The 16030-nt window shown below is 46.5% G+C and overlaps 1 long non-coding RNA gene across 1 annotated transcript; it reads right to left on the bottom strand.

Moving 5' to 3' along the window:
• Positions 1–5188: 5188 nt before the first annotated feature.
• On the bottom strand, positions 5189–16009 carry LOC109300101. Its single transcript, XR_002098117.1, has 3 exons — positions 15882–16009; positions 14235–14237; positions 5189–5282 (listed from the first exon to the last, which is right to left on the bottom strand). It is a non-coding gene; the product is annotated as an uncharacterized LOC109300101 (long non-coding RNA).
• Between the last annotated feature and the right edge of the window lie 21 nt (positions 16010–16030).

Genomic DNA, 16030 nt, shown 5'->3' with positions numbered 1-16030 from the left:
TTACATGGCATGAAGTGTGATGCAATGCTACCTTGCAGTAATAATGAGCTCCTGCACATTCAGCATCACCAAAAAGCTGTTTGGCAATGCTACTTAATACTTGTGTATGCAAGTACTAAATGACTGCGCAGTAACAACTGCACAGTCAGCTCTTGTGTACGCATGGCCCATAGGATTGTACTTGTATCTGGCAGTAGTAAATTAATTAGTTTGCTCTGGCGTAATAGCTTTGCAGTACAGTGGTGACATTTTAATGCAAAGCTAAGTAAGTAACTCCACAGTAAGTGTCTTGTGTAGTTGTGCTCACTGATATAAACACATAACTTTGCTGTAACCCTTTTCCTTTATCTCCCTTCATATTTCTTGCTACCTTCACTTGCTTCATTTTGCTTCAAGTAAGGTTAGCTACTCATCAGTTTGGAACCTCTATCTTCCAGTGTATTTTTCTTCAGGACATACAGTGTGGCTTTAATTTGAGGACACTTTGGAATGCCAATTCAATATGAATAATAATTAATATTAATTAATCATTTCTTATGGGAAGATCGGTGCAAATACTGTTTCTGTCCAGCCTCAGGCTTTATTTTGGCTACTCTGTCTCTTTTATGGATTTACAGATTATAAAGTCATAATATTTCCTTGTCATCATCTAGTCTGACCTCTTGTATGATGTGTCCTGTAAGTCCTGGGACTTTCTTGAATTAAATCTTGTTTAAAATGGAGAACTCTTTAAAAAAATTTCAAGTCTTCATTTAAAAGTTGTCAGTTATGAAGACTCTGTTGTCAGTTATGAAGCTTTGACTGAATATTTTTGTTGCTCCCTTCAAAATGTTTAGTATTTGGGAATGTGTATACCCATAATCCACCAATATTTGCCCTTCCATATTTAACTGTGTGATTTCCTCAGCCTTCTTAATTGTTATATGGTTCACTTGCAAGACCGAATTTTTTGGTAACAAACTGCAAATATGACAAAAAAATGGTAATTTGTTGCTTACAGTAACACACTATTTGTGATAGGGGTTGTCCTATGAAATTATGAAATGAGCCTTTGAAAATGATGCCTCAGTAGCATTATACTATCTCCTAAATACATGCCAAATCCTCTCTGAATTCCCTTCCCATTAAGCAGTATCATAAATCTGCAGCACTTCCAGGTGTCTATGTAGACAAATGCTATTACCTGATGTGGCAGGGCACTGTTGATGCCCACTACTTTAAGGGCTGAGACAAGCAGCCAGCAGGTGCTTGATTGCAGTGGCCATTTTAGAAACACCACCTGGCTGCAAGACTGAATGCAGCATCCTGGAGGGAAGGGCAGGAGCTTGAGGGAATAGTTTGGAGGCTCCGGGTCCTGGGCATGACTTAAAACTGCACCCTGCTGGGGATGGGTGGCCTGGTGGGACTCCTGGTGGGGCTCCTGGTGGTGTGGGAGTCCCCAGAAAATACCAGGCCAGTTACCACCCTGGTGAAAGGTGGGTCAGGGGGCCTTAATAACCCCAGGTCCCACAACCAGGTGGGTTACCCCATAGTAGGACCAAGAAGGTGGACCCGGGTTAGAGAGTGGGCTAGAGGATCAGAAGCCTGACTTGAAACACCCTTGACCGGTCAATGCTGGGGCCAGGACCAGAAGGGTCAAAAGGGCGAGGGTCCCACCACAAGGGATGCCCAGAGCTGAGGGCCTGGGGTTTCTGACTGGCCTTGGAGATGAGTCTAAGGCCTGTCAAAGGTCCTGGGGGTGGGCACACCTGAGAGGGGGAAGAGTTCAGGGAGCTAGGCAGCCCAGAATGAGGGTGGGGTTGGCCACCTGATTGGAGGGATCCAGTTGGGATCTGGATTGGAGGATTCTGGGACCCAGTGTGGGGCCGGTGATGTTAAGAACTGTGGATGCCACCTGTGAGGTTTGGGCTCAGTGTAGGGGAGGAAGAGAGCCACAGATAGTGCCCCCTGGCATCGGGGCAAGAATAAGCAGCCTCCTGCCTAATTACCATCATAATTATATATCATCAAGGCATGGCAGGAGAGGAGGCAGGCAGTTGCCCATAGAAACAGGTGTGCGGGCTGGCATGAGAACTGGCCCTAAGCTTTCCCCCTGTTACACCTGCATTTGATGTGTCTTCTACAAAGTTCCTGTTTTCCTGATAAATTGCAATCTGTTGCTTAAATGCTCTGAAAAGATAAGAATAATTTACAGTTGCTTAATTTATGAAATTTTCTTGCAAATCCAATTAATTTGAAGAATTGACTTGCTCCATTTTTACTTCAATATAACTTTTTTTAAATAGTGGTTAGGAGGCAGTTTTGTCAGAACACAAGGCACAGTAATTTTTATTAACCTCAGGAGCATTCAATTCAATGTTAGTCTGCTTCAGCTTCTGGAAACACACTGATTATGAAAGAGAATTTATTTTGTATACTTCCTTTCTAACAAACATGTACTAGACCTATTGGACTATTAGTTGATAAGTGGTATGTTCATTGATCAGGGTATAATGATTTCCATATCATTTTTTTGTGACAATGGTAATAGCCATTAGAAAGTAAAAGGAAACTTTGGTTGTGATATTTTCCCCATACAAGGAGTTCTGATGACTAAAGTTGTCCTTTTCAAAACCAGTGATTTGTAGCCCTAAGTGCATGGCCAAAGAAAGTATTTATGTTCAGCATTTATCCCAGTGGTTAGGTTTCAAATGAACTAGATACACTGAAATCAATTGTGTTTTCCAAATTTAATAATATAAATGTCCAGTTAATTCTGTTTATCATGAGCCAATTATTTACTTCTTCTTTGTACAAGATAACAATTTTCAATTTTGGATTGAAAATTTTAATACTGCATCTATAGAATTAAAAGCCTGATTTTTGCAAATTATTTGTATTTTATTTAATTATACGATTTTAAAACAACTTGGCCAATCGCTAAGTATTTCTGCCAATGGTCAAGAATTCTAGAAGTTTCAAGATTCATAGATGCTAGGGTCGGAAGGGACTGCAACAGATTGCCAAGTCCGACTCCCTGTCTAGGCAGGAAAGAGCCTGTGTATAGGGCCGCTGCCGAATCGGCTGAATCTCCAAATCAAACAGGCCCCATCCCATGCCCTCTCTCCCAGCCCCATCAATGGCTGCCCTGCCCCATCCCAGCGTCCCGGCGCTTAAAAAAAAAAAAGCCCCGCACTCACTGGCTGCTGCCAGGCAGGGGGAGGGGTGTTTATCCCCGCTGCTCCCCAATGCCCTGTGCTGTGTGGGGGGCTCTGCCAGAAGCCCCCAGAAGACCCATTAGCTACTGTAGCAGCTGGTGGGTGTGATGTTTTTTTTTTAATTAAAGATCCAGGATGCTGGTGCTGGGTGGGGTAGCCATTGGGAGGGCTGGGAGGACGGGCAGGGGGTGGGAGCTTGTGGCAGAGCCTCCCACACAGTGTGGGGAAGTGGGTCCTTTAAAAAATTTTTTTAAAGAACCAGGAGCTAGGCCTGGGCAGGGCAGCCATTGACAGGGCTCAGAGAACAGGCAGGGGTCAGGGGGAACTCAGGGGTGCTGGGGGAGCAGGCAGGGGATGGGGCCTGGGGGGGTCTCCCCATGATCCCCTCCCCCCACCTTCAACCTTCACCCCACCCGCTACTTACCAGCATGGAGTCCGAGTCCAGCTCCCTGTGGTGGCAAGCAGAGACTGCCCAAGTCTCTGAATCTCTCCAAAGCTCTCCAAATCTTTTCCAAATCAATGGAGAACTTCAAATCAATTTGAAGCTTTTTATTGGTCTTGTGATTCGATTTGGATTTAGAGATTCAGCTGCCAAATCGGGCCTAATATCCTCCAAATCGAATCAGCACCCAAAGATTTGCACAGCCCTTCTCTCTCTCTCTCTCTCTCCCTATATATATATATCTGTAGATCTATATAGAACTATAGAGATGTCGATAGATATAGATAGATAAAGATATTATAGTGGTGTTTCATTTTAATCATGGAAAAATGTGGATTTTGGGTTACATTTTTTAATCCAAAAATTGGGGTTGTTGTTTTTATCAGAGAAAACCCAGCCATGAGACATGTTGAAACTTGCTTCCTCAGTTGTTTTTGGTACTATTCTGACTGCACATGCTATTCTATTTTCATACTATCACACTACCCCAATGAAGTATTTTCCACTCTTCGACTGCTATTTAACTTAAACTAATTGGAAATTAACTTCACATAATTTACTTCATTACAGAGTGTAGTTTCCAATAATTTAGACTCAGAACATCATGTACTGCACAGGTCAACTCTGAATTTTAAATTAGGTAATTTCATTAAAATTATAGATATGAAAAAGAATACCTAATTTTAAGTTAATGCAGTTCAAATTCAAAATTGCACTGATAGCTTCATTTTCCTTATGAAGTATTTTGTTTTAATTTTGATAATATGTCTATCTCCTTCCAGTGGCATATTCTCTAAGCATAGTGGATGAGTTTGTGCTATCATTACTCATAATAAGTAACATCTTTTGCAATGAGTTCTCTCAAAGATTTCTTATGGAGTAGGGTTGCACTCAGTGTGAACAAGGGTGGCAGAACTAGAATACACAAAACTTGCCTGTTTATATAGAAATAAATATGTGTCAATGCTCAAAATTTCAACACACTAAGAGATGCGATAAACAGAGAAAAATACCTTTTAGCAACATGACCTTGCCATTCAGAATGTACTTGGGATGTATGTCGAGTAACCTTTTCTATCAGCAGCACATTTGGACTCTTGCTCAAGTGTAAGAAACAGCACCCATGGTATTTTGAAGTAATAAAGGTCTACTTGACTATCCATGATTCAGTCTCTTTATACGTGTACTCCCCAAAGGTATGGATTACTTCTCAGCAATTTCTGGGTTATTGCTACAAATAAAGTGTAGTTTTATTGGTTTTACTTCTTATGGCATGGCTATTTGGTGTCATTACTTGACACTTGACTTCATGGTATGATACAAAGTTCATTGCAGTGTTAGTGAATGGCCACCAGGGGGTGGTAGTGTGTACCTAGTCCAGGGGTAAGCAAAATATGGCTTGTAGGCCACATCCAGCCCAACAACAGATTTGATCTGGCCAGCAGGTGGATGGCTTCCAACTCATTGGATTTGACCTGCTGGTGGCTTATTGGATCTGGCTACATGGTACCAGGCAAGCAGGCAGACAGGACTGCTTCCATCAAGTGGCAACAGCCCTTGATAAACTGGCATCAGCTGTGGACCTGAGTGGTGCTTCTGCCACAACAGGTAGCAGCAGCTGTGGATGCCACCAGCAGGGCAGGCTCAGGAGCCCCAACACAGAACCTCCTGGCAGCAACCATAGCTGACGCCGCCATCCTCCCAGAGTAATGGATGCTCCCACCTGGATCCCTGACCTGAAACCTGCTGGCAGTGTCAGCTGTGGACCCAGATAGGAGCTTTTGTAGTGTTGGGCAGGTGGCACTTTCATAGTGTTGGGCACGTGGCAGCATCAGTTGTGACATTGCCAACAGGTTCTGTGTTGGGGCTCCAGAACCTGCTGGCTGTGTCCACAATTAACATTGGTCCCTGCCTACTGTGATGGAAGTCCCCATCTGGGTCCAAAGCTGAGCTTCAGGGCTCCTGATGAACTATAGCTCTGGCCAGTAGTGGAGAGAGGGAAGGAGGGGGAGAGTAAGAGATGAAGAGGAAGAGAGAGAGAGAGATGGATGTGACCTTCAACAAGTCCTCAAAACTTGTTAAGTGGCCCTTGAGCCAAAATAATTGTCCCCCTGACCTAGCCTAATTGTAGGTTTCTGTTCCTCCTTCTCACTAATACTGGATGCATCTACACAAGATGTTTATTGTGGAGCTGCCTAATTAATTCTGCAGTAAAGTCTCAATGTCTACATGTGTGGCTATTAGAACACAGGAAACTAATTAACTCCACTTTTAAATACAAATACTATCCTGAGTTGGTGTTCTTTACTCCACAGCAACACATGTGTAGATGCTGATGAGCAGGGATCCTGGTTTTCTCCGACAAAAACAGTTCCAAATTTTCAAAACATAACCCCAAATCCACATTTTTCCATGATTGAAACACCACTAAATATCTATATATTTAGGAAATGTGATACTTTTTTTGTCAGTGAAAACCAGGATCCCTGCTGATGAAGTTGACTGGAGCATGAGGGTGCTTCAGTGTGGGGGCTGCCTCCCAGTTAGCCCCATACTGGAGCACCATCATGCCCCAGCCAGCCCCTCCACAGTATATTGAGCCAAGTCACTGCAGCCCTGGCCTGGCAGGCTGGTCCACCTTGGCACCTTGCCAGCCAGGGCTGCTCCAGCCCATCTCAATGTGCTGCTGTCCTGGTCACACATGTAAACGGCACACCTGGGAGCAACGAACTCTAGCATGATATGTGCCAGAGGTTATTGCTCCATGCTAATAGCATGTGTAGATGTGCCCATTGAGTTCAGTAAAGAACTATTCCTTCACTTCACTGAAGTCTCTGTGGTGGTACCATGGCTGGGGGTGCCCAGGTGTGTGTGTAGGGTAGAGTGGCTGTCTGGGTCCCTGCTTTTAGGTTTCCAAGAACTAGCTGCTTCAGAGCAGCTGCAGCTTCTCAAGGTCACTTTTCCCCAAACCACTCATCAGTTTGCTTCAGTTCTTGGAAACTGACTACAGTTCAATGCATCCCAGGCTGATTTCGGAGTGGAACGGTGGCCAGATCCAGGGGGGCGGGAGGGTTGGGGGCCTCAGCCCTACTTCAGTGTCCCTGGTGGGTTGGGAGCTCAGGGAGAAAGAATCTTTGGCTTTTAAAGAGCTGGTAAGTTTCCTCCAGTGATGGCAGTGGAGTGCTTGGGCAGCATCTCTGAGCCACCAGTCCCCAGGCACACAGAAGTGGGGTCCAGGAACCACCCACCTCATATGGCCACTTCCCATCCCAAATAAGCCTGGGTTGCACCGAACCCTGGCCAGCTGCCACCAGTGGAGGAAAATTGACCAGCTCCTTAGATGCAGTGGAGAGCTGCCCCAGAGCCCACAGCCAGGGTCACTGCAGTTAAGTGCAGGCCATAGAGGTTGGTGTTACATACTAGAATATCTAGTTTGCTGTGTGGTGGTTGGGGTTGAGGACTGAGGGATGCCTGGGACCAAACAGATATTATACATGGAAAGCTTTGTGTCCATACATAACACTGAAATGGTTCATGGAGAACTGGTTCAAAATAATACTTGATTATCCAGATATATTTTAAAAACAGTTCTTCAGATTTAAACCTTTCTAAATTGGCCTGGATGTTCGGATGCTCGAGATTTACATTGGTCTAAGTGTCATGTCTGTCTGCGTTATAGTACACAGTCATGCATTCACACAAGAAAAGTTTTCAGTTTAATTTATGTTCTGAACTAAGGTTTGGATTGATTCTTATTATGCCTTTTTTATCTACATCCACTGAGACTTTGTACTGCTGTCTCCATTTACCTGTCAGAGCCTGAAAAATGTTAGGTCCAGGACATTCAATCTAACCTCTCATTTTACCTCTCCCATTGACTCTGTTACCCTTTTAGCTGACAGCTTCAGTGCCATGCAGCTTGACAGCTCTCAGCTGACATAGGTGGTCTGCAAGCTGACACTGCTAAATGAACTCAATGTTAAGGGTCAGAAGGCACAAGACAATCAAAAAGAGAGTAAAACTGCTTTTAAAGCTTTTTTCTAAATCAAAATTGAAAACAAGAACCAAACACCCAGAGTTCAGAGAGGAAGGAAGGCAATTTTAGTTTTATTAATTAAAAACACAGTTGTATTTAAAACAGAGAAACTGAGCTGTTTCAGTTAAGTAATGATAGCTGAATCATAGAGTATTTCTCAAGGAGGAATGGCTGGCAGAAAAGAACTGGTGGCTTGAAAGGCAGCCAAGGATTATTACACCCTATTGATCATTAATCTCTAAGAGAAGAACCGAGATGAGAGAACTGTTGTTGTTAAAATTAAAACAAAGGGGAAAAAAAAAACAGCTGTATACAAAGCATCGTGCTGATACCATTTCACTTGATCCTGCATCTGTATGCAGTAATGAATAATCAGTAAGTTAGCCATTCACAACATAGCTTATCATTTATCTCCCTTCTTTGGCAGTAATGAATGAAGGGGTCACCTCTAATTCCTCATACTACTATGGTTACTCTGGTAAGCTAAGCTTCCCAGCTTGTGAGGAACAGCAGCTACCATTCAGAGGAGTTTTAGAAAGACCAAAGTTATTTTAGTCAATCACAGAGCTTAAGATTGCACAGGGAAAAGCATTTTAGAGATCCTGTCTCTGCTGAGTCCAACAGCAATAGCACTGATTGAAACACATTTCAATGCAAACATACTTGTCAACATATACAGTGTGTCACCCAATAAAAGTTGTAAAGATCAAGTCCTAGGAAACAAACTTGTTAGAATGAAGTTACTGTCTGATTGGACAGACCTTTTCTCTTCAGCATTCCTTAGAACACTGCTCAGGTTTTAAAGCAAAGCACTCAAAAGTTAGGAAATACCAGAAAGAAGCTTACATGTGCAACTCTAATTTCCCTCTCTTGTGTATCTGTATCATGCAATCTTTAAGTACATGATCGCATAATGTTTCTACAGGTCCCCATCTCCCCTGCCTTATTCAGTGTGCTGGACAGAACTACTCTGGGGATGAATCAGGGTTGTGCAGTGAACGAGACTTGTCTCTAGGACTCCTGCTTCATTAGTTACTGAAATTAGATGGTGTGTAGTAAATGAGGAAGGGACTGCAGGAAGGGAAAGGATTAGAGTTAGCTGGAACACAGTTAATAACATTTAATTTCCTTGAACTATGCGTCTGAAGTCCAGAGCTCTCTGGTGACTTCCAACCAGACAGGGAGGGGGAGAGGTCAATCAAAAAAACTGAGCTTTTTGATCTGCAGGCAGCTGCTTTTAGTGTTCATTTCATGAAAATGTAAAAAAGGTAGGGGTGCACTGATAGAGATTTTGGGCATCGATAGAGATAGCCGATGTTTAAAGGGGTGTATCGGTCAATACTGATCCAATTTCCAATACAGCTGTGTCCAGGTGGTAAGTCTGTTGTGGTGGAAGGGTAAGGGGGAGGGAAGGGGCATGGGGAGGCATATCAACCCCCTGCCACGGTGAGGGAGGGAAAGGGGCAGGCACTGCCCAGCTGGGGTGGGGTGGGACGCAGGAGAGACCCATGGCTCATCTGGGGGGGGCACACAGAGGGGGTGCGGTTTCTGCCACTGTATGCATCCTGGGAGAGCATGGGGGGGGAGGTGTGTGCCCCCAGATCTGCACAGCGTGCAGTGGGGTGGGTCATGCTGGACTTTTCCTGGATGGGGGGGAGGGATGGGCCGCACTGTGCTTGGGGTGGGCAGCAGCAGCACTGGGAGGGGGGCTATGGTAAAATTGGGATGGCTGCATCCCTCCCATAGCCCACTTCTCAGTGCTGCCACCACCCACCCTGAGTGTAGCCCATACCACCCCAGCACCCTCCCTACTGGGAAGAGCCCGGCATGGCCCTCGGCCTAAGCCTGCCCCATCCCTCACTGATCCAAGGGCTCAAGCCCCCCGCCATGCCCTCCAGGGAGCTGCATCCCCCTGCCCCCATATCCTCTGGAGAGCTGCGGCTTCATCCCATGCCCCGTCCTGCCCTGGCTGGGCAGTGCCTACCCCAGCCCCAGCTCTCTCCCTTCCTCACCACAGGGGGTTTTGATTTGCTCCCCTTCCCCCCTCCTCTTTTTCCTCTTCCTCCCCTTCCACCACAACAGACTTACCAGCTGGACACAGCTCTCCAAGATGCTGGGCTGCTCTCCACGTCATCTATGTGCTCTGCTGTACCTGTGTGCATGCATGGGTATTTATCGGCCAAATTATTGGTCACATCAGGCCAATTTCTGATATAGTCAATTTTCTTTATATCGGTGCTGATCCAATATTGGACTGATGTATTGGTGCACCTCTAAAAAAAGGTTTTGCTTTCACTGCTGTACAGAACCAAAACAAAAGCTGAAAGCAACACAAAATGGGTTGTTATCCTTAGGATAGTATCATGCCTAAAACAGTTGAATGTGGCCTTTGATAAATTAATTCTGTCCCTGCTTTGGCCAAAGAGTTCTGCATGATGCAAGGCAAGTCACCTCAACCAGACTTTTTACTGGTTATCACTAATTGTGTGCATCATTTTCTGAGTGTCTGGCTTGAGAACCAAGACCCCGAATAACAGAATTGCTGAATATATACTCAGTTTGGGGAGCTGCAAAACAATAGGCACCAAAATTAGTGGATTCTTTTCACCTTAATGTTTCCAAACCTCCATCTGCCATTTGTAACCTGGGGATAATCGGAGGAGGCACTGGGACAATGCAAACCATGCAATTACATAAGAAACTAAGCTGGCCAGGAACCCCTACACTGTGGCCATGTTTACTATGGTTGTCTAACAAAAAGCAGAGGCCTGAAACTGAACCTTTGCATGGCCTTGCCAAAAATTAAATAAATCTCTCTGGGCCCAGATGAACACCACATGAGCCAAGTGTGTGGCTAAAAAATGGGGATGCCTGACATCTTCCTTTTCTCTCAGACTTAAGCACTCATCTGTCACTCGGATTTACAACCTCAAACCCATTCCTGGACTTGAGTGCCTGCATGGTCCCTTTGGGTACAGACAATTTACTCATGTTTTTTTTAAAGCATGGGAGCACATGGGGGTCTTTCAAGTAGCCTAGTGGTAACAGTCCACTAGAACACAGGAGATTGGGAACCTGAGTTGTTGCTTTGCTCAACCTGGATCATAAAACCCACAGCCACTTGTACACATGATGGGGCTTAGCCCCATAAATTGAAACTGTGGGTTTATAATTGCGACTCACCGTTTCAATTTAGGGGCTTCTGTCACTGTTATGGTAAGGGGCCAGATCCTTTTTTTTTTTCCCTTGAAGAGCCTGCCTACCTCTCCCACAGCTGCAGGGGTGAGCTGCTGGTGGGCTGAGTGTCTCCTGAGCTATGGTGGGCCCTGGTCCTTCCCTCCATGGTGGCAGTACCCCCCAGGGCTACCTGTGTGGGTTGCTAGGAGGTGAGTGCCATCCAGGGTCTGCTGCTGCCATGGAGGGAAGGTCTGGGGGCCCCTGCAGCCCAGGGCCTGCCAGCAGCTCAGGCTGGAGAGGCTGGCAGGCTCCACAGGAAAAAAAGAAAAAAGAGCTGTTTTTTTTTTTTTGTCCTAAGTGGAGCCTGCCTGTGTGAGCTGCTGCCAGAATGTGCAGCCCCAGAACCGAGGGGAGCCTGGCTTATCTTTCAGAGCTTGGGTTGAATCCCAGGCTTGAGATCCTGCTTTTTGATTAGCGGTGCCCATCCACCAATCAGGAGGCAGCAAGAGAAATAACATCATGTCCCTTTCCTGAGGGGAGGGGGAGAATAGCTCCCCTGGACCTGATTGAACACTGCAAGCTGTCAGGTCTGGAAGACTTCAGGGGCGGAGCCCTGGAGCATATAAAAGGAGCTGCGTGCTCAGCACAAGGGCAGATGCACTGGGGACTGAGAAGACACAAGAGCAGGGCTTAGAAGAGCTGAGGAGAGCAGCTCAGCAGGGCTCAGCAGTAGCCCAGGAAGAGCCCTTGAAAACTTCTATCAGTGGGGAGCATGGCACAGCTTCAGCAGTTAGGCTCTTGGTGTGCAGCATGGTGTCCAGACCCTAGAAGCTGCGTGAGGCAGCTCGGGTCTGCAACCTCTGGCATGTGGCCAGAGATACGGTGCACAGGCTGGTGCATGGAGTAGGATCTTTGGAGCCCATGGGGTGGCTCAGGTCTTCAATCCGCAGAACGAGGCTGGGACCTCAGTGCAGGAGGTGCTGTATGGAAGGTGAGAGACCCTGGACGCTGCTTGAGGTGGCTCGGGTCTACAACTGCTGACATGGGGCATCAGCTCAGTGCAGACGATGCTGCTCAGTGGGTCTGGGAACAGACTGAACCCTGGTGCTGCACAAGGCTGTCCAGGCCTCCAACCCCTAGCAGAAGGTGAAGCACCCACTACACACAGCATTGCATGTGGCCCTAAGCCAAGATGGCGGCAGCAGAGTCAGGCAGCAGGAAAACCCGGTGGGGAACAGAGCTTGACCTGGAGAACAAGAGGCAACCCTCTGGGACTGTGGAGTAATAAGTTACCCTGGAGAGAAGGTCCCCACAGGGGAAGGACCCCCAGAGGGTTGTGAAGGGGCACCACGTGGGCTGCTCCTGGGTGATAGCAGTGGAGCTTACGAGTCTTTGGGTCTTCCTCTCCTTTTTCTTTCCCCCCACCTCTTTTCCTGTAGTGGTAACTTGGGAGTGGGGCCCCTGCCCTGGAGGGAACCCAGGTAGTCTAAGGACTGCTGATTGTATTTGTGGACTGTGCCTTAGTTTATGTGAATAATTTGAAGTAATAGTTTGTATATGAATAAAGTTATAAGGTTGCCCAATGAATATTCTTTGGTCTGGTTTGTTCTATTGTTCATCTGTATTTTAAAAGATAACTGGGTATGTGTATATCTGTGTGTATATCTCTCTGTGTGTGTGTGTAATCTATATCCTTATCCTTTAATGGTTTTGTTGTAATAATAAACCTGTATATAGTTAAGTAATTGATGGACTGGACCTGACTCTCTAGGGGATGGAGGCAGCCACTGGGCTATTGTGTCCCTCCACAGCACACTGCCCTGCCAATAATTTCCTTAATTGGAGAGTGAAGTACAAACTCATGTACACCTGGGCTACACTAGGTAAGTGCAAAATGTTTAATAAAATAAAACTCCACATATTTTTGTTGGTCTTTAAGATCAACTTCAAATCATTTCATGACTATTTAGTGTTCATCAGCCGCTTTGAAAGCAGAAAGCACACTATAAAAATAATTATTAGATGAATAAAAAAACTGACCATATACTATGAATACATCACAGGTGTATGATTTCATCCCTTCTTTTGGGCCTCTCAGCACACCCTCTGATTTTCTGCAACTGTAGTAGTATTTCTGGATCAAAACCTTGCAACAGGGTTGCATTCCAAAGTCTAGTTCAGAGTTTGACATTGATGCTATAAATGCCTATGACACAGCTCAAAGAGAGTAACCATTTATAGAGATTAACTAGTTTGGTATAGTGCCCTGTAAGCTGCAGTTTAATGAGCTGGAAAGTCTCATTTTTACAAATACTAAAATTTAAAAGGACTAAAGGGACAGAAGACTATATTCTATTGATGTTTTCCTGAACAAAAGACATATATCTTATTGACAACCAGTGTTATCCAACAATTTATAACATGCCTGTACACCTAATAGTCACTTAATTTGAACATCAGTGGAAAAACGAGATGTCAGAACACATTTTTCAGCTTGCTAGTGGTATTTTCCAAATTTGAATGAACAAGAGTAATGCTAGCCTATGAAAAATCTTGGAATGATTTACTAATCCCCTAGTTTATGGCCTGTACACCAAAAGTATACACTTAAAGATCCTCTTTTATTCAAGATGTCTAATGCTCAATCACATTTATTTTTAGGGGAAAAAAATGGATTTGGCTTGACTGCATTTTTATCTGCTGTAAATCAGGAGTAACTGCACTGAATCTAACAGATTGAAATTGCATTACAAAATGTGAAGGCAAGTAAAATGAGAATCAGGCCCATTATTCCTTACAGTAGCTCTGGTTTGTTAATTAAAGGCTAGATTGTGAGTTAAGGATCTATTCTGGGCAAGGGGAGCATAATGTTGCATTATCCCTTGAGCAGCCCAGGAGGGATCTGCCTCCCTGTATCCCCAGGGAGGGAATAAATGTGCTGGGTCTATCCCCAACACAGCACATAATAGTTAATAAGGCAGCAGTGCTACACTCTCTCCCACCCAGCTGTGCAAAGTGGGGATACAGCACTTTCATGGAGCTTGTTTTTCCATCTCTCCTGAGTAGGATGCGGAGTAATAAGATGGTACCTCATTCCCTCCTACATTCATAACTAACTGAAAAAGCTGGCACACACTCTGGTCCCAATGCATTAACCTTCTCTGGCTGCATCCAGACAAGCGAGTACATGCCTGTTGCAGCATCTCAAAGCAGTTTGAGAAATCACAGTATAAAAAAAAAAAAACCACTGGAAAAAAGTGGCACAAGGCGTGCTCCTGGAATGTACCCTGAAGCACTGGAGGCTGTGTCCTCCAAAGAAACACTCTAGCACCCAGCCAAAGTGTTTCTATACCTGTTGCATGCTCCTGCTGCTCCAGCACACTGCCTCAGTGTACTGGAGAAAATAGAAGTGGGGCAAAACTGGCAGCAGTATCTCGGAGCTCCCTGGGAGCCAGGCTCTGTCCCTGGTAAGCAGGGACATGGGGCTGGAGGGACTGTGTGGGTGACGGGACTGTGTGTGGGTGGAGGACTGTGAGGTGGGGGGGACTGTTTGGGAGGGGTGGGTCCCCTCCTCTGCCCCCACAGCACACAGTCCCTGCCACCCCCGGTGGCAGCAGACAGCAGTGGGCTCTCAGAGTGCTTGTGGCCCACTGCAGGCAGAGCCCCTCAGTTACGTGGGGCACCAGGGATTACACCTGGTGCATGCAGCTGGCCCAGCCCACTGCTGCGCACCTACAGGCAGAACCAGGCCAGCTCCTGCTGCCACCCGGGGCTCCCAGCACTGTATGTGGGAGCCGTGCACCATCCGGCTGAGTCAGCTCCTGTCTCCATGTGCCTGCTACATGGAGGCAGGAGCCAGCCTGGCCCTGTGTGCAGTGCCAGGAGACCTTGGTGGCAGCAGGAGCTGTTCCAGTCCTGCTCAAAAGTCTGTGCCAGAGGGCCAGGCCAGCTCTTTGCACCATATGTAGCCACCAGGTCTCAGACAATGCAGTGTACCACCAGGAAGCTCTGTTTATAGCAGGCTGTGAGAGCCCCAAGGACCCACTGCTGGCTGCTCCTTCACCCCATGGGTGGGGGGTGGCCATGTGGCAGGCCCTCCCAGCCCCCCATGAACCCTGAAAACCCCCCCAAACCCACACCCCCCCAAAACCCCACGCCCCCTACATACCAACTTACAAACCCCATGCCCACGAGCCCTCACAAAATCTACCCACAGAACCCACATCATAGTTTCATAGTTTCTAGGGTCAGAAGGGACCTGAGTAGATCATCTAGTCTGGCCTCTGCCATGGCAGGAAAGAGTACTGGGGTGAAACGACCCCACCAAGGTGTACATCTAGCCTCCTCTTAAAGACCCCCAGGGTAGGAGCCAGCACCACTTCTCTTGGAAGTTGGTTCCAGATCCTAGCCGCCCTGATCGTGAAGTAGAGCTTCCTGATATCTAGCCTAAATCTCCCCTCTGCCAGCTTGTGACCATTATTCCTGGTCACCCCTGGCAGTGCTGGGGGGAACAGGGACTTCCCCAGTGCCTGCTGGTCCCCTCTGAACCACATCCATGAACCCCATGACCCTCCACCCACATACACACCCTCAAACCCCACACAGCTCCACAAACCCCACCCTCACAAACCCCACACTCACCCCTACATCCACCCACATTTAAAACTGTAAATATATCAATAAAACATTGCCCAACTGATCTCTCTATATAGGGGCTTTTCGTTTTAATCTCAGAAGAACATGGATTTTGGGTATTTTAATGAGACAATTTGGGTTATTTATCAGAGAATTTGCTGTTTTTAAACAGGGAACACCAAGATCCCTGCTGGTGAGGAAAGTGGTGGGACCTGGGCAGAGGAGCCTGCCCAGGGCCAGCACTGGTGACCCAGCTGAAAGACAGATGAGGTAGCCATTTGCGGCCAGGAGGACATGTTTCAACAGTTCAGAGTGGGCCACTACAATGAGCACATCCTTGGGTGCTAGCTCCTAGATGGCAGAGTGGGGGCACCAGAAGACTTAACAACAATACTGCATGAAAGCCAACTGTGCAGGCACGGCCTACTGGTAGCTGGCCCAGAGGTGCAGGTGGCTCTGCTACAGTGCCCATAACACAGCCCAGGTAGCTGTGTGGTCCCTGTCTGGGTCTGGCAGGTATGCAGCCATGGGGCCCAGGGCCAA

This window comes from Gavialis gangeticus, unplaced genomic scaffold (genome assembly GCF_001723915.1).
Source record: "Gavialis gangeticus isolate Ggan-Ray unplaced genomic scaffold, GavGan_comp1, whole genome shotgun sequence".
NCBI classification, from domain to species: domain Eukaryota; kingdom Metazoa; phylum Chordata; order Crocodylia; family Gavialidae; genus Gavialis; species Gavialis gangeticus.
The sequence above is the reverse complement of the archived record's forward strand: the minus strand, read 5'-3'. Positions and strand labels throughout refer to the sequence as shown.